The sequence below is a fragment of the Primulina tabacum genome, chromosome 5, assembly GCF_025594145.1.
Source record: "Primulina tabacum isolate GXHZ01 chromosome 5, ASM2559414v2, whole genome shotgun sequence".
In the NCBI taxonomy this organism is placed as follows: domain Eukaryota; kingdom Viridiplantae; phylum Streptophyta; class Magnoliopsida; order Lamiales; family Gesneriaceae; genus Primulina; species Primulina tabacum.
Window position 1 is genome coordinate 36,812,583 of NC_134554.1, and position 21,214 is coordinate 36,833,796.

General features: G+C 39.0%; 2 pseudogenes; both read right to left on the reverse strand.

Annotated features, from left to right (window-relative positions):
• Positions 1 to 5,521: 5,521 nt before the first annotated feature.
• LOC142547535 (uncharacterized) lies at positions 5,522 to 7,471 on the reverse strand (annotated as a pseudogene).
• LOC142547536 (uncharacterized) lies at positions 5,522 to 20,775 on the reverse strand (annotated as a pseudogene).
• Between the last annotated feature and the right edge of the window lie 439 nt (positions 20,776 to 21,214).

Consider the following 21,214-nt stretch of genomic DNA (forward strand, 5'->3'; position numbering starts at 1 on the left):
AAAAAAAAAAGACTCATTAGGCAAAATTGAAAGACATAAAGCAAGGCTCGATTCACTCAGCATGAAGATTCGACCACAAGGAAAAATTTTCTCCTATATCTAAGAAAAATCCTTTCCGTATCATTTAGTATTAATTGCACATTTTGACTTAGATTTACAACAAATGGATGTGAAAACGGCTTTTCTCAACGGAGAACTAGAGGAATTGATTTATATGAAATAATCTAAAGGATTCTTCTCTAGTAATAGTGAGCACTTGGTATATAAGCTTAAGAAATCTATATATGGATTGAAACAAGCTTCCCGTCAATGGTAATTAAATTTTCATGATATTATCTCTTCATTCGGATTTGTAGAGAACCTCATGTATCAATGTATATACCAGAAGGTCAGTGGGAGTAAGATTTATTTCCTTATTCTACATGTGGATGATATATTGCTTGCAACCAATGATAAGGGTTTGTTATATGAGGTGGAACAATTTCTCTCTAAAACCTTTGATATGAAAGATATGGGTGATGCATTTTATGTCATTGGCATTAAGATACATAGCGATAGAATTTGATGTTAGATATGTCTTAAGAAGCCTATATCAATAAAGTTTTAGAGAGATATCGAATGAAAGATTGTTCATCAAGTATAGCTCTCATTTTGAAAGGTGATAAGTTCAATTTGAGCCAATGCTCAAAGAATGATCTAGAGCGAAAAAAAATGAAAAACATTCCTTATGCTTCTGCTGTCGGAAGCTTGATGTATAGGATTGCATTTATTTTTGGAATGTTGGAAAGATATCAGACTAATCCATGTTTAGACTACTTGAAAGCTGCAAAGAAAGTGATGGGGTACCTTCAACAGACCAAAGATGATATGTTTATGTTTAGACGAACTAAGAATTTGGAAGTAATTAGCTACTCTGATTCAGACAATGCTGGCTGAATTGATTCACGAAAATCCACTTCATGATATATTTTCATGCTAGCTAGTGCATTTGTATCTTTGAGGAGAGCAAAGCAGACACTGACTACAACTTCCACTATGGAAGCTTAGTTTGTATCTTGTTTTGAGGCAACCTCACACAAATATATGGTTGAGAAGTTTCATTTAGAGGCTTGAAATTATGGATTTTATATCTAGGTCATTAAGAATATATTGTGATAATTCAACTACTGTTTTTGTGGCTAAAAATTAAAAAAAAAAAGTGATAGTCGAAGCAAGCACTTCGACGTTAAGTATTTAGCCATACGAAAACGTGTTAAAGATAAGAAATTAATTATTGAGCACATTAGCACTGAAATGATTATTGAAGATCCTTTGACTAAAAGCATGCCACCGTTGAAATTTAAGATCATACAAAAATGGTGAGACTTGGTTTCTTTTAATGTAATTTTGTTGTAAGAACAAATTAATGAAACTCTGATGTGATATTTTCTCATATTTATTGTGTACACATTCATGGATTCAAAAACTAGCAATAAAGTTGGACCTTAAATAAACATAGGGATTTTCATCAAGTTCTACAGATTTGAGAGACAATGCATTGTGATACATGGAAGTTAATACTCATTTTTAGATAAAATATTGTCATTATTCGTGTATTTTATTTTCTCGTATGGTAAATGAGATATATGGGCCAGGTGAAAGAATGTAAGAAAAAATGACTCATATCAAAAGAAAAATAAACGTGTGAGAAATGATGACGGTCATAAACCTGCATTTTTTACAAACGATACATGTGTCGCCACAACATTAGAAAATTGAGAAGCGAATGTGCCTCTTCATTTGACTCTCGAGCTCCCGATCAACTCATTGATGGTATGATAAATGCTTATAATTATCAATGATTGAGTTTCCTAAGCACACACCTCATAAGAACAAAATTACACCATCTACGGAGAGAGTTGGAGTACTTAGAAGGCTTCAATCGAAAGAAAATAGAAATCTACAAATTATTCAGTGACCAAAGATAACACTTGATCCGCTTCCATATATTATTTATCATGTTCATAGATATATTGTAAGGTACGAAATACGAAAACGTAACCTAAATATATGCAAATCTAGGGAAAATGAAAAATAGCTAATTAAATAGTTTAATTGTATAAATTGAATATGATGTGCATGGTTGCATGTATAAAATATATTTTCTACACGAATACATGAAAACAGTGTTTTAAAAATTATTCGAGAAGTGATCGAGGAACGGAGACTGGGGACCATAAAAGGAAAATATTTTTATGATTATTTTTAATTGTTTAATATATGGCCTAATTTAATTGACATTTTCGAAAATAAAGGGTTTTGAGGTGTTTTTACACGCCGATACGTATTTTGAACCAGTGTTCGATTTTCGACTAAAATATGAATTTTTCGAGAACTCGGCTAATATTTTCACGAACTTCCCTGAGCAAAATATTTTAAATATGCACTAATGGCTTAGTGGGCCTAATAAATCATATAAATGGGCTCAAGCTCCCATCACTTGGTTTGACTATTACTTAAAGCCCTAAACCCTCATATTCACGCCCAGCACTCCCCACACACACAAACTCTTCCTAGCAGCACAAGGCACACACAAACACGTGAAGGTGGGAGGAGGAAGCATCGGTTTTGAAAGAAAAATAAGTAGGGTCCCCGTTCGTCGACGTCTTCGCATCTCGATTTGTTTTCGTGTGTAAAATATGCAAAGGCACGCCTTAACTTTCTTTTTCTCATCTATCACACCATATTATATGTTTGAATTGTGTTTGCATGAAAAAAAAAAATTCCTTGCATTTATTTTCGTTTTTATGCTTTGACATGACAAGAACGTAAGATTTCATGATCCAAAACCTATGATATTATTGCATGAAAAGGCTGCCATGTGAGGCTCATTTATTCTAATGACAATTAATTATCAAACAATAATTATTTGATTTAAAGCAGCAGCGGAAAAAGGATTAAAATACTTAAAAATGGACCTCAGGGCCTAGAAAAATTTCGACATGACCTCCCCGTAAATAGTACATCCGAAAAACTCAAGTAGTAGTTTATATCAAAATATACTCCGAATAGAGTCATTAAAACAAAAACGAAGTCAAACCACATATAGCCGCACTGTCCAGGATTAAACAGAGATTAAAACTTACCCAGTACTTACCAGATCATAAAAACGACAAGGTCGACTCAAAACATCACAAAAACAACCAAATATCACTACAGATACACGGGGCATCTCCCCGGCAAATAAACTACAACACGGGACTGTAAAAAACTTCAAGACATACATATAGAAAAACTGGGAGATTCATATGAACAGAACCAAGCAATCCAACCTCAATCCTGAGCTCCACTGGCGGAACCTCGGCTTGATGCTGCAAAACGGCTCGGGACATCTACCATGGTGCCCAATAGCAACCACAGCAGCCCCCCAGAAAACAACTGAGGTTAGATTTCTGGTATGAAACAGTTCAACAATAGCAAAAATAAACATAAATCATGCATAATCATATAATAAAATGTAGTATGCAATGCATGAACGGCTCAATGATAATCGGGATAACAGGAGCCAATAAACGGTACGATAACAACTGGAATAATGCTCGAGCAACAACACACAGGGGAGCTACATCGTCATGCAGCTAAACCGTCCTACCAAGTATGCGAGGTATGCCAGGCTATGCTGAATAACACCCCTGACTCGGCCTCCATACAGCTGATACGATACAACAGGACGAATTAGATGACACAATCCCAGCGCTTACCTCAAAAGGCTGCACTAACCACGAGATTGTTCAATCACATCTACGGTCTCATGTGTATAGGCCTATCAGCTGCACCATAATCCCGAGATAAACAACAGTGCCATATAATAATGGATATCAACAATGGGCTAACAAGAACGATCGGGCTCAACATGAATGTCTTAAAATATGCCCTATGCTAAATGCCAATAACATTTCACAATAATAACCATATATCACAACGAAGGCATTTAACAACTTACAACAGTCAACAAGCCATAGATACGATCAGTGCAATACAGAATGACAATTAAAACATAATTTATGTTTTACCGTCGTATGTTACTGAGCTGTAACATACCTATACCAACTTGACAAATCCAAAGATCGACTTTATTTCAAAATCCTCGGCCTAAACAAAACAACAATAAGCCGATCAAGAAAACTACATTCAATTCCAATGTCCGATTTGGCACTAAAGAGGATAAAATTCATATATCGCTCAATATTAACTCAAATCAATATCCGCCAATTGGAAATGAAAGAAAACTCAATTATCTAAGTTTGTTTAGAATAAACCATCTTCCGAATCTCAGTAGATTAATCCCAGAATTATCAAGAACATCATGCCACTCAACAATTTCTCGAACAAAATATCTCATACTGAGCAGTTTCCGTAAAACAAGCATAACTTGCTCAATTCTTACGTGATACCTCGGGAATCATGGGCGATGCTACTAGACCCTCTTACCATGATTTGATGGGTTTAATCAGAAATATGATTTCTGACATTCTCATGATCAATTGTTGATACATTGAATGAGGCAAATTAGGTAAGCCCGAATAAAGGATTATGTCTTGAATCACAAAAAATTGTGAACTCACGGCTAGCTGTATCCCTGAACCATTAAGGGTCACACAAGTACTGGATTATTTTGTCCTCGTTGAGATAATAAATTCAAGGAGTTGAATTTATATAAAATTATAATATAGTAAATTCAAGGAGTTGAATTTATAATAATTAAATTTTGAGAAAACAAATTCAAGGAGTTGAATTTATGATAAAGTAAATTCAAGGAGTTGAATTTATGATATTTATAATTTGGAGAGAATAAATTCAAATAGTTGAATTTATAAAATTTGAGAATTTAATTTATTAAACTCAAAAGTTAAGTTTATTAAATATTAAATTAAACATAGTGGGATGTATATTTAATGGGCTTGTAGGAGTACAAGTCCAACATACTAAATAATTAAAGTTCTTAATGGACTTTGATTAATTAATTAAAACTAATTGGACTAGTCCAAGTAATTAATTAAGCCCATTAATGTTAATTATGAAAATTATGTCATGACTTGACTATAAAAGATAGTAAAAAGGCCACAAACCCTAGCCTCCACACTTGCAAATTTCGAAAATCCTCCTATCATAATTTCGGCCTACACCTTTGATTTTTTAAAGGGTTTTGAGTCTTCTCTTGTTTGATTAATCTCAACGTAAAATATCTTCTAATTTTCTAGTGCAAGTTAGAAAAAGAACAAGTAATCCGATCGTCGACCTGATTCAAAGATTGAAGAAATGAGATTTGAAGAACGTACATGGGATTTACAACAAGAGCCACGTTCGTTTATATCGGCGTCGTAGTTGGAGCCAAGTGAAAATTCACTAAAAGTAAAAGTTTTAAACATCACATATATGTTTATTTAATTTAAAACCACAGGAGTGTCCAAATAATTTGATTGTCAAAAAAATTTTAAAATTTCCGCTGCAATTTGGACAGGAGAAAACCGATGTCCCAACACTCACAACATAAAAAACGGTCATATGCATATCTGCAGGAGCAATGGAGCACACACAAGTCTATGAAGAACAGGGATTTTGCTTTCTTACTCCATTCCTCATATAAGCTATTTTTATATGAACTGCTCGTCTCTCGGCAGTAAAATAAAATTTCCAGCGCAACAATGTCCAGAATGTTTAGCTCGTAAACCTTAATCATTCTATGTAAATTTTCACTTTTTTATATTTATTAACTGTTGAAAGATGAATAGAATTTCAGTTTCAAAAGAAAAAAACCTCGGGTTCCAGATAAGGATGATTCATTTTTCTGGAACAACTCTCTTAATCATATTTAGCAGAACATCATCTTAACATTCCCCAAATGAAGTAGCATGGACATAGTTGTTGCATCAGCTGAGAAACCCCTTTTGGCCATTTCTTCCAAGAGTGGCATTGCCTCATAAAACTCTTTTCTTGTCACTAAACCTTGGACCAAAATGTTGAAAGTTGCACTATCAGGTGTACAACCACCGTCTTCCATATCTAATAGCAAATCTTTTGCCTTCTGTACATATCCTTCTTGACAAAGAGAACCGATAATGATGTTGTAAGTTATAAGATTAGGCTTCAGACCTTTAAAAGGAAGTTCACTGAAAAGATTTCTGGAGATATCATGTTGCACAATCCATCTATTACGATAAAATAGGTAGTTATGTTCGGATTGAAGCCCTTCTCTTCCATATTTCGTAAATAAGAAAATGCTTCAGCAAATTGTTGAGTCTTGCACAAGCTATCCAACAAAATATTAAATGTAACAATATCATGAGACACTTTCCGAGCTTCCAGCCATCATCAGATCTACCAGCACAAAATAATCCATGCACATGATGTTGTAAGTAATTGTTGAAGGCTCCTATCCTTCACAGGAAATTTGATGAAAAAGATTGCAAGCTTCATCCACCTTTCCCTTCTTAAAATATCCATTGATCAATACTGTTGGAGCTAATGATACTAGGCTTAAGGCCCATATTTGCTAAAGAATCAAATATTTTTCGTGCTCTGTTCATTTTTCCTCACAAGCAATACCCATCTATCAAGGCATTGCCTGTGACAATTTCAGGAGGAATATTTCTTCGGTTCATGATTTTCAACAAACCATTAGCTTCGTTAACCACTCCATTCTTGCAAAACGATCAATATTGTAAAAATCACCAAATTCGAAAAAAAGTTGTGGTTCCTCATTTTATTTAGAAGTCCCTCACTTCTTTCCATCGACCAAAATTGCATAATCCCCGAATTGTAAGTGACCTCATTTGCGTAAATGCTTCTCTCAATCATCTGGCTTAAGAGTTGGAGGGTATCATCTACCATTTCATCTTTACATAGGCTGTCTATTATTGTGCTATACGAGTAAACATTTGGTTTGCATGTTCCCTTTTCCAATACACCAAGCAAATCACGGGCCATGAGAGTAGACCCAGCTTTGCGAAGCCCGTTTATTACAGCTAGATACGTGACTTCATTCGGCACAGATAATCTCTCTTAATAACTTTTTAAAAACTTCCACCGCATCATAAACCTTATCTGCTAAAAAGAGCCCTTTGATGAGGGTGCTAAAGGTAACTATGGATGGTTGATGGCCAAGCTTGAAGAATCTACCCAAAATTGGGAACCCAAAATCTACTGGATTCAGCAGGCAATAGCAATTAGCGATACTCATCGTGTAGCCATTAATTCAATCAACATTAGGAGGGCAGCATGACAGTGTTTCATCTTTACAACCACATTCAGTAGCATGCTGAATTCAGTGGCATATGATCTCGGTCTCAATCTAAGCATTTAATGGAACAAGCACATAGCATTTGTCCAGCTCACGTATACAACTAAAATCAAATCTGGGTTCAACACACGACTGCGAGGGTTTACCTGAAATTCCTCTCCAAATCGCAGATGTAACCTCAATTCGCCTCATGTATCTTCATCCAACAGCAGAAATAATCTCGAAACAAAAGCAAAAAAATTTGTTTCTAAACCACATAAGCCGCTCATATAAACCAAACCGTAATATTATAAAACTGAATCAAACCGTAATAAAGTGATTTGGTTATCTGATTAGACATTTCAAAAATCGTAAACTGAAAAATTAAACCGTAATTACGTAAAACTGAGCCAAACCGGCCATTGCCCACCCTTCAAATATGCAAGCGAGACTTGTGATTTAGACATGGAAAATAACAGCAAGAAATAAAGCCTATGGGATCTTCACCGCTAGTGGTGAAATACTTAATTTAGTATAATGTGTATAACTCTTCCCTTGCAACTTTGACTTGTAATCACGTGGATTAGGTTAATCAATTGCTGAAGAAAGCTCCAAAAAAATAAATCCAACTGTCCAATATTTTTTATTAGGCCTCTAGTTAAAGAGTCTCACGAATATTCACAGATCAACAATGCTCATATTTATAAAAATAAGTAATATTTTTTCATTGGTAACTCAAATAAGAAATATGTCTCACAAAATTGACTCGTGAGACCATTTCACAAAATTTTTTGTAATTGTTTTTACCATGTGGGATCCAAGATCTATCTTACGAACACTAACCTCAAATCCACCTATGGTTAAAGAGTCGTGCTTTGTATATAATGCTCGAAGAGTCGTGTAAATGGAAGTACCTTATACAAGCCACCATGTATGAAATAAAAGAAGATTGTGAACGAAAAATTCATAATCACTTATTTTAGAAGTTGCAAACACTCCATGAAATTCATGTTTTTTGTATAATTATATGGAGGATTCTAGTTTCATTTGCATACCAATACACATTAAAACATGATATTAAATACCAAATACGTAGGCATAAGTAAATGGTGTCAATAGATCCATTTCTGTACCAAACATTAAACAACTGGATCCTGATAAACAAATACAGACTTTCACCAACTCAGGATGATCAAGAAAGCACAAGTTCGAACCTTATTCTCGAAAATCAAATCTGTGCACGTAGCTCTAACTCTTTACCTCCTCAAGATAAATCGTATAGTTTGTAGGTGGTGGCAAGAGATGTCGTCCCCTTGATCCTGTCAACGTACTGAGCCAAATTCATGCCTACGTGGGTATTTTGTAAATTCATACTGTTTATTGAAAATATAAACAATTGTCAGGGGTATATTCCTCAAATTCTAATAGTTTTCTTTGTTTTGGCTTTATATTTGTTTTAGGAGATTAGAACAGACGGTCGAATTTAGAATTCACGTCGCTTGATTAGTTAGAAGTTAGATTTCATTGTTTTTACACAAATCGGTGCATTTTTGCACCTGGCACGCCTGCAAATATCAAAATTGTGCAAACAATTTTTGGCACGCCCAGTGGGACCCCTTTCCCATATACACGTATATGCATTTGCAGTTCAGTCGAACCTCTTTCCGCATACACATTTACTTGTTGTTCTTGCATGCGGTGACTCCGCTTTATATTTGTTGACTGTTGGTTTTGTGTTGTGGTTGTTGGGTGATGGATGTGGAATGAAGGTGGGTTTGTATGTGATGTTGTATATTGGATGTTGGGAAGGAGTTTCTATTCGTTCTTAATCCACTTAACCCAACTCACTTCAATAGCTTCAAGCAAAACCATAGGTTGGCTTAAAACTCCCCACTCGAGATTATTTCCTCTTTTATTCCCTATCGAAACACAATGAATCTAATATGATAAAAGTGGCCTACTGGCCAACTTTAATTGATCGTTTTCGTTTTTGAATCATAATCAACAAACATTTACATTAGTGGCCCTACGGCCAAATACACCGCATACCTAGCTTCTTCAGCATCAATAGGGGTGACAACGGGGACAGAGCCGGGGTCGGTAGATTGATTGGGATTAAAAACCACTGCACACATGCAAAGAACAATCAGATAGCCAATTCCTATAAATGTAAACAATGATCCCTTTGCCCCATCCATAGAGCAAAGGCCAATGTATGGCCAGACAGCCCCGAAGTTCATAATTTCCTTTTTAAAAGTAGACGGATCGGACAAATAAGCGTAAATGTTTATCGTGCCGCCTCTCAGAAAAGAATCAGTACAAGACCCTAGTACATGAATTCACCCTCTCTTCTCAAACACATCGAGATTATTCATACAAAGCAGGAAATAAAATTGAGCAAAATATGGCCAAGCCATTCGCTGTCTGGTGGAGGTCTCGCTACCTAGACCTGATTCCATCGGTAGTCCAACACCCTGGTATGGTCTGGTATCTTTTGTTTGCATTTATGTTTACACAGTTTCTTTGTCATCAATATTTGTTATTCCAGCATTGTTTTGGTGCTTCATGTAGGTGCTCGCAAGCGAGGCTCAATTCCCGATGAGGACGCTCCTGTTGCTGTCAAACTCACAAAAGTGAACACCCAAGGGGGGTTGAAACTCAAACAAGGTTCGGACACCGTGTCACCAAGACCCCCACTCTTAAAAAACGAAGGTTGTTCCTAAAGTTGCCCCGACAGGAAAACCTGCGCCTATACTTCAGACAGTGGGTCAGCGATATCTTACTCGTCATTCGACTAAGCTGATTTCTGGCACTAGCAATATTTTTGATGATCCTATCATCCTTGGTGAAGATGATCCACCTCCCGTTTATGCGCAACCAAGTCCCAAGAATTCTAGCGCCGAAGTTTCATACAGTTATGAAGCTTTTGAAACTGATTTCTGCCCAGCATTATCTGGAAAGGAAGCCCCTCAAGCTGGAACCTCTGGTGTCAAACTCGATGATGATCCTGGTATGTCTGAGACGCGAACAGATGATTCTTTAGTTGATGATAACACGTTTGCCTCGCGGATGTTTCCATCCACTATCTGGTCCAGTCCGAACCTACCTAGTTCTCTACATGATGCCGCTACTCCCTCTATGGTAATATTCTTCACATGTCTCTTAGTCTTAGATATCTCCACGTACTTGTCACGCCCAACTTAGACTTTGTTTATTTGATAGGATCTCACATCTCGGAGGGCTCGTCTCAGGCTTACGGGCGAACCTGAGAGCCAGGATGATTTGAGCTTCTCTGATAATATCTCCTCCATGACTTCTAATCTTGAGAGGTGCACACCGTCTATGGAGGCGCTTGCTCATGCAAAGATGGATGTTCGAAACTTCCCCTGCCTTGGCTTGCATCAGCTTGGGGAGTCCCAACGATTAGCCATGTTGTCACCTGTCTCTATTCTCAAGACTTCCCCAGAGTTTGCTACCTTAGGGTTTGAAATGTGTCATCATCAACTAAAAAATCATTCATTCGCTTCTCAAACATACCAGGATCATCATCGAGTTTGACCCCAGAGGTTCCAGCTTGAGGGGCTTCCTTTCCAGATACTGCTGGGCAGAAATCAGTTTCAAAAGCTTCATCACTGTCTAAAACTTCGGTGCTAGAATTCTTGGGACTTGGCTGCGCATAAACGGGAGGTGGATCATCTTCACCAAGGATGATAGGATCATCAAAAATATTGATAGGGCCAGAAATCAGCTTATATGGGGAGTAAGATATCGTCGACCCACTATCCGAAGTATAGGCGCGGGTTTTCCTGTCGGGGCAACTTTAGGAACAACCTTCGTTTTTGAAGAGTGGGTTCTTGGTGACACGATGTCCGAACCTTGTTTGAGTTTCAACCTCCCTTGGGTGTTCACTTTTGTGAGTTTGACAGCAAAAGAAGCGTCATCATCGAGAATTGAGCCTCGCATGCGAGCACCTATAGGAAGCACCAAAACAATACGGGAATTACAAATATTGATGACAAAGAAACTGTGTAAACATAAATGAAAACAAAAAGATACCAGACCATACCAGAGTGTCGGACTACCAATGGAATCAGGTCTAGATAGCGAGACACCTCCATCAGATAGCGAATGACTCGGCCATATTTTGGTCAATTTGCACCATTGGGCTGAGAAACCTCTAGGGCAACGTGGATAGGAGTTGCACTGTGGCCTTAGAGAGTCTTCTAGACATGACCTCCGAAGCAATATGCGTCAAGCCCACCAGGAAAGACAGAGTGGTGTGAGGGACTGCCGGCGAAAGCCAGAATTGATATGCATATAAAGAAGGGTTATAAAATTCAACGACCAACTTGATTTATCGTTGTACGGCGGGCGAGTGGAAGAACAATCAACTACCAACAATCTGAGATGGATGTACCAGGTTAAGAGTAGAGCAGCAATCTTATCGGGAGAGCGACCATGAAAATCAGGAAAAACACCAACCCAGAAAGGCTGTGTGAGGCAAGAAACGCTGGGTCGTGCAGGTAGGTGGAGTGATTCAAGTTTCAGCCGCTGCAAATAGTCCATCAAATCAGGGGCTCAAAGAATGAGACGGCTTCCCATCAGTGAAGTAGTGCGCAACATAGTCGGAGGACCGGCGAGGAAGTCCATCACGCCAGAGAAGTAAAGAAAAGGCCCATATCTGCAAAAACCACGATACTCTCCCCAACTTGGAAAGAGGGTCGTGACGAACACACTGATTCAAACCATGGTATACAGACCTTAGGAACATTACCGCCAAGTTATACACTCGGCCGGTGCTGAGGAGCATGCCAAGGGCAGCTACTCAGAGGATGGCTAGCCAAACGAAGGGTAAAATATATAATGACAGACAAACACCCAGAGAAACATGGTGTGTTCAACCACGGAGGGAATACCGGTACGCGAAGATCATTCCTTAACCATTGCCTGGTAAGAGGGACAGCAGTAACGAGTATGAGCTAAAGTCGGGGCAGCGGGATCATCAACGAAATAGGGGAGTCAGGCCCAACCACAGGCAACCCCAGGAACAAGGATATGTCATACAAAGTTATGGACAATGGACCGAATGGGAAGATGAAGACGTTGCAAGAAAGGAACCAAAACCTAAGAAAACGATCGAATAAAACTGACTGTTTGGTTATTTTCATCTTAGAAATCATGACCAGTGGCCACAAGCCCTGTTGGCGCCACTGTCGTCCAAAATGAGGTTCCAAGCGATCGATCCATTCTGTAACGTCCCAGATTCGACAACTGTCCTCACTGTATCAAGACGTGTCTTTCCAGCGTGCTTATGTCCTCACTCACACGCACCCTGGGAAACTTCCCAGGAGGTCACCCATCCCAAAATTGCCCCAAGTCAAGCACGCTTAACTTTGGAGTTCTTATATGATGAGCTACCGAAAAAAGATGCACCTTCGTGATATGAGTAGTACAAATCAAATCTTTTAAGCCCTCTTCAACTGTACAGTCCATTACATTGAACAGTCTCGGAATCCCTCTCATTCCCGTGTGGGTCGATTCATTCATATTCCCTCCACCTAGAAGCCTGCCAGGAGCCGCTCATTGTCCGTGCAACTGATGGCACCGGCGATCACCCCCCGCCCTCTTCGGCCCCGGGCCTCACATGCCCACCAGCTTCCGCTTGGTTCGTCCCCGAACCACACTGTACTAAGAGAGGTCGGCTCTGATACCAACTGTAACGTCCCAGATTCGACGACCGTCCTCACTGTATCAAGACGTGTTTTTCCAGCGTGCTTATGTCCTCACTCACACGCACCCTGGGAAACTTCCCAGGAGGTCACCCATCCCAAAATTGCCCCAAGTCAAGCACGCTTAACTTTGGAGTTCTTAAGTGATGAGCTACCAAAAAGAAGATGCACCTTCGTGATATGAGTAGTACAAATCAAATCTTTTAAACCCTCTTCAACTGTACAGTCCATTACATTGAACAGTCTCGGAATCCCTCTCATTCACGTGTGGGTCGGTTCATTCATATTCTCTCCACCTAGAAGCCTGCCAGGAGCCGCTCATTGTCCGTGCAACTGATGGCACCAGCGATCACCCCCCGCCCTCTTCGGCCCCGGGCCTCGCACATTCAACCCAATCTTCAGGAACCCGTGGCCAAGATTTAAACTTTGAAGGCTCACTATGAGGCAATAGAGGTCTGGAGAGCAACAAATCCCTAGGGTGTAGCGAAGGCAGGGGAAAGAACAACAGATGGACTGATGGAGGAAACTGATTCTCAGGGTAGGAAGGATGCCGCACAGGGCCAATAATAGCAGGGCCAGGGAAGTAAAGGCTTCGGTCCTGCAGTTTGAACAACAGATAAATAAGAACCAATGCAATACATGAGGAAGATAGACATCAATGGATGATACAGTTCATACCCAGCTTTAGCAACCACATCAGACTTGTGAGGGGCCCCAGACTCAGATGTAAGCGGACTAGAGCCGGATACACCTACAAGAAATGTAAAGGGACGAATCGCTGGAGTAGCCAACACTGAGGTGGGAATAGATGGAACGACTACTTTCGAGAATGGAGTCAGCGTGGTAGAGGTGGTCAGAGACGAAGAAAGTGCGCTAGATGGCAACCTGTAAAACAACAAAGCATAAGCAAAGCAATTCCCCACTCTTCCCTAGGGCAAATACACCACATACCTAGCTCCTTCAGCATCAATAGGGGTGACAACGGGGACAGAGCCGGGGTCGGTAGATTGATTGGGATTAAAAACCACTGAACAATCAGATTGCCAATTCTATAGATGTAAACAATGATCCCTTTGCCCTATCCACAGAGCAAAGGCCAATGTATGGCCAGACAGCCCCGAAGTTCATAATTTCCTTTTTAAAGGTAGACGGATCAGACAAATAAGCGTAAATGTTTATCGTGCCGCCTCTCATAAAAGAATCAGTACAAGACCCTAGTACAGGGATTCACCCTCTCTTCTCAAACACATCAAGATTAATCATACAAAGCAGGAAATAAAATTGCAAGTCAATCAAGACGACTAACAGTGTTCAACATTCAAGGAACCTAGAAACATTGAATAAAGTTCAAGAAAAAAGGAAGTGAGGAAATACCCATGGCAGTAAAGGGTGAAGTCAGTTGCGCCAACAACTCCGCAGAGGCCGGATGCGATCCCTGGTGAGATTGACGTGGAAGCAGATTGAGTAGAAGACCCAGAGGTGATGGAAAAGGAGTTGAAGCCGATAGCAGAGTCGGCAAACGCCACGGGCGGCGGGGTAGCAACGGCGACTTGGACAGAAAGGGCGCCCACAGCGCTCGATTCGGATGGGCACACAGGAGGAGAGCCTCGAACCACTGTTAAACCCTCGGCAACCATAGCGGGGCCAGTGAACGCGACGGTCGGCGAGATAGGGGCGACGGCTGAAACAGAAAGAGCGCTCGCAGCGCTCGATTCAGATGGGCGCGCCGGAGAAGAATCTTGAGCCATTGTTAAATCCTCGGCAACCACTGCGTGGGGGGAACGACGGCAAAGGCGAGGCGAACGGATTCCAAGAAACAACGGTCTTCCGGTGGTAGCGGGGAGTGATGAGCAAGAGCACCGAGAGGGAAGAAGAAAAAGGGTTGAAATGTTTGAATATGTAGGAGGGAACTCCAAGAGGCAGTAAAAAATCCAACAAAGAAATGGGCTTGGATGCTCGGCCCAACATTACTAGCCCACTTCACGAGAAAAATGCTTTCGGCCGCTCCAAATAAACGAATTGGACCTGGCTTACATACAGGCATTTTGAGCCACGGGCCAATGCTTGCGGGGGGCAATTGTTTGGGCTAAAATAATTAAGTTATAAAGCCCACATTAAATTATAAAGCTCAATTAAATAATACAAGCCCATAGCGGATCAATTCTTATTAATTCAAACCGATCGCAATGCGGTGAAAAGGGAGGAGATCGTGGGAGGAAAGAGAGGGAGATCGTGGGATGAAAAGCAGAAGAACGTGAATCATGGGAGAGTGGAGAACGGCTCAGCATTCAGAAGAAAATGATTGGCAAAAGAAAAAAAGAAAGAACACACAACTCTAGGAACAAAAATCTGCAAATAGCTATCAGCTAATTTTCAGTCTTCAAGCATTACTTTTCAAGCTTTCCAGCATATTTCTAGCAATCTAATTCTTCTTGTTTTAGATTTCAGCAACTTTATGTGTTATATTTTTATGTTTTGTAAATTCCTACCGTTTATTGAAAATATAAACAATGTCAGGGGTTTATTCCTCAAATTCCAATAGTTTTCTTTGTTTTGGCGTTATATTTGTTTTAGGAGATTAGAACCGACAGTCGAATTTAGAATTGACGTCGCTTGAATAGTTAGAAGTTAGATTTCATTGTTTTTACACAAATCGGTGCATTTTTGCACCTGACACACCCGCAAATATCAATATTGTGCAAACAGTGGGGATCTTCAATCAGAAGCCAAAAGATCAATTGCCAAAAAATAACTTCCAACAGCTACAAAAAAGATGCAAGTCCACAACGAACCGTCCTCAATCGTATGCCATTCAACAAGAAGTTTCTATCTGCTGGGTGGATCCCAGTTAGCCTCCCGAGTCTTGTTCCTGGTTTGCGCCATTTAAGTAATTTCCTCTCCATGGATATATACTGTAGGAAACATTTCAAAGAATAAGATATGTTATCTGAGGCGCAAGGACAGAAACAAGGGTCATACTTAAATGATAAAATGAACCAAAGAGAGCCATACACAAGCTATTTTTTAATATTTAAAACTTGGGCTCGAATTTTTTTAGCCAGCTCAAAACCCGGGCAACACAACGCGCCTTTTGCAAGGGCTCTGCGCCTGTGGCTTTGCCCAGCACCCAGTCGCCTTTTATAACAATGACACATAACAACAATTTGATCACCAAGAAGATTCCATGCCCAAACTCCATCATATTCCTTTGCCATGGTCATACAAAAGAGATGACTATGACAATTACCAGTCGTCTATAAAAGTGAATATGCATTTGAAGATAGGCGTCTCCGCTCAACGGAGAACCCAATGAAGCTTCGAGAAACATTGAGTATTTGAACTAGGGATGATTACTAACAAAACTGAACAGCAACCAACTCCTTTCAGCAAGTATCATACCTTGGGAATGACGGTACATTGTGATCGATTTTTAGCGGTGTCGAAACAATGAGAAGCAGCACCAGCAATTGAACCGGAAACTCCAGCCACAATACTAACAGCCAGTGGAGACAATGGACCCACGTCTTCATCGCCCCTGAACAACACAGTCTACACTATGAGGAAAAGAAGGCAAACAGACAGATCATTAGTACAATTTTTTTCAGTTTATCGATAGAAAATATAGACACACATGAACTCCAAATCACAAGCCACTCTGCTGAATATCCGCAACTTAATTCTGAAAAGCAAAGATTACAAATTTTACCAACTTATTAAACTTCACTGCCAAACTCACATATTAAATTCTACATTTTTGCCGTCCAAATGAAGGAGATGATTTTATCTGGCGTAGCAAAGAATCTACCCTGCAGAACTTTGAACAGCAGAGTGTAGAATTCAGAAGATTAACTTGAACAATAAATGAAAAAAATATTATTTCAAATAATAAATTTAAAAGTCAGTCTTATTGCTTTGTGCTTTAGGTTTCATGTCTGTTTTTTGTTGATTTGCAATGAGAGAGAATGTACAGTGAGAAACATCTTCTTGAGAAATGAGACATAAGACATCCACATAAACCTCCAAACAAGACAAAACTGAATAAGGTAAAGACTGATTAAGTATGACAGGTTGAATTTCCAACTCGAAAAAAGCACTTTGACGGACATTTTCAATTTGTAAAAGCTACATCCAGCCCATATACCACAAGGCGCTACAGGGTATAGCAGTATATAATCATTCTAATCGTGAGAAAATGGCAAAGATAAGTTAAAAGAGAGAGATTTTCTCAGTTCTTCTGCCCTTTGGTTACGCTAATAGCTACCATTTATATCAAACAAATTTATGCCATCACGTGATTAAAAAATATTAATGAAGACAAAGTTAAAAACAACCAAATGTATAATTCAGAGGTGACTAGTCAACTAGGTTTGGGTTAGTTGAGGTTTGCTCTATAACTCTGACATACTGGTGACCATAAGACAAGCTAGAAATGCAACTGTCATTCTGAAATGTTGGTAATGAAAAATCTCGCCTCAGAAGGATAATCAACAGAAAAAGTAAAACCACTCGCACAAGAAAAATTCCACTTTTATCTCAGTCACAACCTACACAAGCTTTCCCCACCAACACTATCAATAAACAGGTATGAACAATATATTTAGGTATGGCATTTCAGGTTCGAAACTTTTAAGTGCTCAAGAATAGGAATCAACATTTTATAGACTAAAATTAGCAAGAAAATCACATTTTCAAATCCCAGAGAGAAAATTCAACCATTAAAACTTAGATGGACAACCATTTTTGGATTTATATTAATATTAACCTGGGTACAGGGTCCATTCCCACTGCTTTCCAATTTATCATTGCAATGTGCAGAAATTGCCAGCTCGAGAAAAATATGCCACCAAATATTGAGTCCCGAAATACTCCAGATCTAAGACCTCTCCATAGACCACGCCATCCTTCCAACGCAATGACGTCTGATGGCTTTCTGACATTACTGACAGCTGGTGGCCTCCCAGATCCGGTCATCATCCATGGATATTCTCTCAATTCACTTACCAGATTTTCATGTTTAGTGGTCAAGGTGGAGAAAATGCCTATAGAGTTACTCATCAACATCATATTCATTGTATATCTGGGTAGCAAGCTTGAAATTAAAGGGGAAACGGAACTCTTTTCAGCAATCGATGAAGAGTGCGGACTACGAGAGGCAGAAGCCACCTGGGCACGAAGTTTAATAATTTCAAAGGGAGATCTTACAAGTGACTCAACCCAAGTGACTCAACCATGCCAGCAGCAAACCCAGCCATTAGTGCCTCAGAGACATCAACATAAGAATCTACACGGCCATCTGACATAAAACAATATGTGGGCGAGCATAACATAATCATTGATACATGATAGGATTTTCTAAGAGCCAAAACAAGAATAAAGATGTGTCCTTCCTTCTCACAGCATAAAAATCTCTCATAAACATAATCTGTACAGTGGTGGAGACAAGCATGTGCATGAAGAACGGGGTATCTGTCATAATTGATTTCTAAATCAATTCCTCACATAAGCAATTCAATTATATTCACTGCTTGTCACTTGTCGCTGTAAATAAAATTTGCAGCGCATCAATGTCCAGAATGTTTACTCATTAACCACCCTAATCTTTACTGTCATATTACATATATTAAGAGCGCAATCTCTGTAAACTTTATGTTAACTGTTTCATCTGGTGGCAAATCATTGTTAACACACAAATTCGATCTTTAGTTAGTAGCACTTGTGCTTGATCACATTGTTGAAACTTGTGTAATGTGACAACTTTGACAGAAAGCATAAATAGCGAAACAATGCACCCCACATAATATCCCTTCTGTCGAATGAACACAACCTAACTCAGTTAGAAATCCACAATGATGACTAAAATAGTCAAGCAAAAGCTTGAGATAGGTATCATTAGTTATGTGACCCCTTTACTTTACAAATTTCTAATCCATGCCCATGGTGCATATCTTCATACAGGTTAGATATCTTCAGAGAGTTGGTCAAAATATAACACTGTTTGACCTTCCTAATAACTATGTGTACTTGCTTTCATATATTTGGTCCCCTGATAGAAAACATTTGCATAATACATCACAAAAGTTTTGAGCAAGTTCGCAGTCAGAAAGTAAAGGTGCAGCAAGTAGAAAAAGAGAACTACAGACAAGGAAAGATACAGAAAAGTAAATTCCTTTATAGAAGGCCGTTAATATCTCATAAACACCGAAGCGAGCTCCAAGACCAAATATTCTCCCCACAATCAACCATCCAAGACCACTATACAAACCTAAAAAAGGAAATCGGACAAAATCAATTGAGGTAATTATTTAGGGGAGTAAATTTAAATTGGATGATTGGGTACTCTGATATAGTTAGACTTGATTCATTTCCTGACATATGTAAGAATTTTAAATTGATTTCATTTCATATACAAATTTAGGTATTTCATCTTTAAAAATTTATCTTTAGCATTCACATATTAAGGCAATATCAGTAACATACATTTCCCCAAATTCTTATATTTTCAGGTGGCCTATCAGACCCACAATGGTAAAAGGAGAGTGTCACAGAGTACTTGAAACTCAGCCTACTAGTGCTTGAAGAGTTGATTTTTTTTTTTTTTTGGGTTAACAATTCCACAAGGACATGGACAAAACTCATTTAACACCGACTCATTAAGCAAGATTTTGTCATCTACAGAAACATATGCATGCAAATGTCATTGTGTATACAGTGGTAAGATGCACGGCACATAATTTGAGCCACAATTCCTGATCAGTAAATTGATTTTGTCACAAATATTTATGTTCAAAAATGAAAAGATGATGTCTTTGCAATTTACAAAACTCCCTATGCCTAAAAAATGTTGGAAAAGGTGAGTAACTAAAATTAACCTGAATATCCAGATATAGCTCGTACTCTAGCGAGAACCTGACCCACAGCCAACTGTTTCCTAATAGTGGATCCAACCTGTTTTCTATGTATGTTTTAGCGCTAATGGATATTGAAAAAAAGAAAATTCAAGGGAACGATAAAATGCAAGTCCACCAAATAAAGAAAACTATAGCATTAGTTCTCATGGTCAGAACCTGTTTCAAGACTGTGAGACTATCAAGAGGGTAAATGATGGTAGTGCCTAGAGCCACAGATGCAGAAGCAGCAACTACATGGACTGCGAATGTATTCTTCATTAATTCGTGCATCTGAATAAATTAAATGGCATACGCCTTCACTCAAATGGAAAGCAGAGGTGATTGGATAAAGGAGAGGTTTAAAGGCTGCTTGACTCGGTTCTGAGCCAATGGGTATCCTGAGGCGGGACACCCGGCCCAATTCCTTGATCCCATAAAATGCCAAGAGGACAATGCCCGAGGAGGGGAGGTATCCGGGTCAGACGAAACAGACGGGGAGGAGGTCGAACTAGAGAAGCCTTGGCTCAGTTCTCTCCTCTTTTTCCCCTCCCTTTTTTGTAGGTGTGTAGTTGTACCTTTCCCGATCTATTGAAATGTCTCTTTCCTTTGCAAGCTCACCCGAGTAAAACCGAGTAAAACAATTCTTCACCATAGATCCGAATATAATTTTCCTGAAAATTTCAGTAAGTGAGAATCATTAATCCGAGCAGCAACTTTACTCGGACAAGACGTAAATTTTATTAAATAATAATCATTAATCCGAACAACAACTATATATGCTTACACAAGACATAAAATTTGAAGAAATTTCACTAACTAATATTCATTAATCCAAGGACATGAAATTTTAAGAAATTTCGCTAAGTAATAGCCATTCATCCTAGCAGGAACTTTACTCGAGCACGAGGCACGAAGTTCGAAGAAATTTCACTAAATAATAATCATTGATTTGAGAGGAACTGTACTCGAACAAGACACGAAATTTCTTGAAATTTCGTTAAGAGCACCCACTTTGGGTGTTGGGTGTTATAACACCCTTTTAACATCCATTCTCTAATGTGAGTGGGCGTTACGCCCACGCCCACTCATAACGTCCACTCACATGAGAGAGGATGTGGGGCGTTCATACATGCGTTCATATGTATGAACGTCCATGTGTCAGTTTTTTTTAAAAAAAAAATTCGAAACCGTCGCTATTTGCGACGGATTTTCAAAACCCGTCGCTGAACGCGGGCCCCATGCACGTGATGAATTTTCCTTATTTAATGTATTAGTTTAAATTTCAAATTTGTATGTTTTAAAAAAAACGGAAATTAAAATAAATTAAAAAATAATGTTAA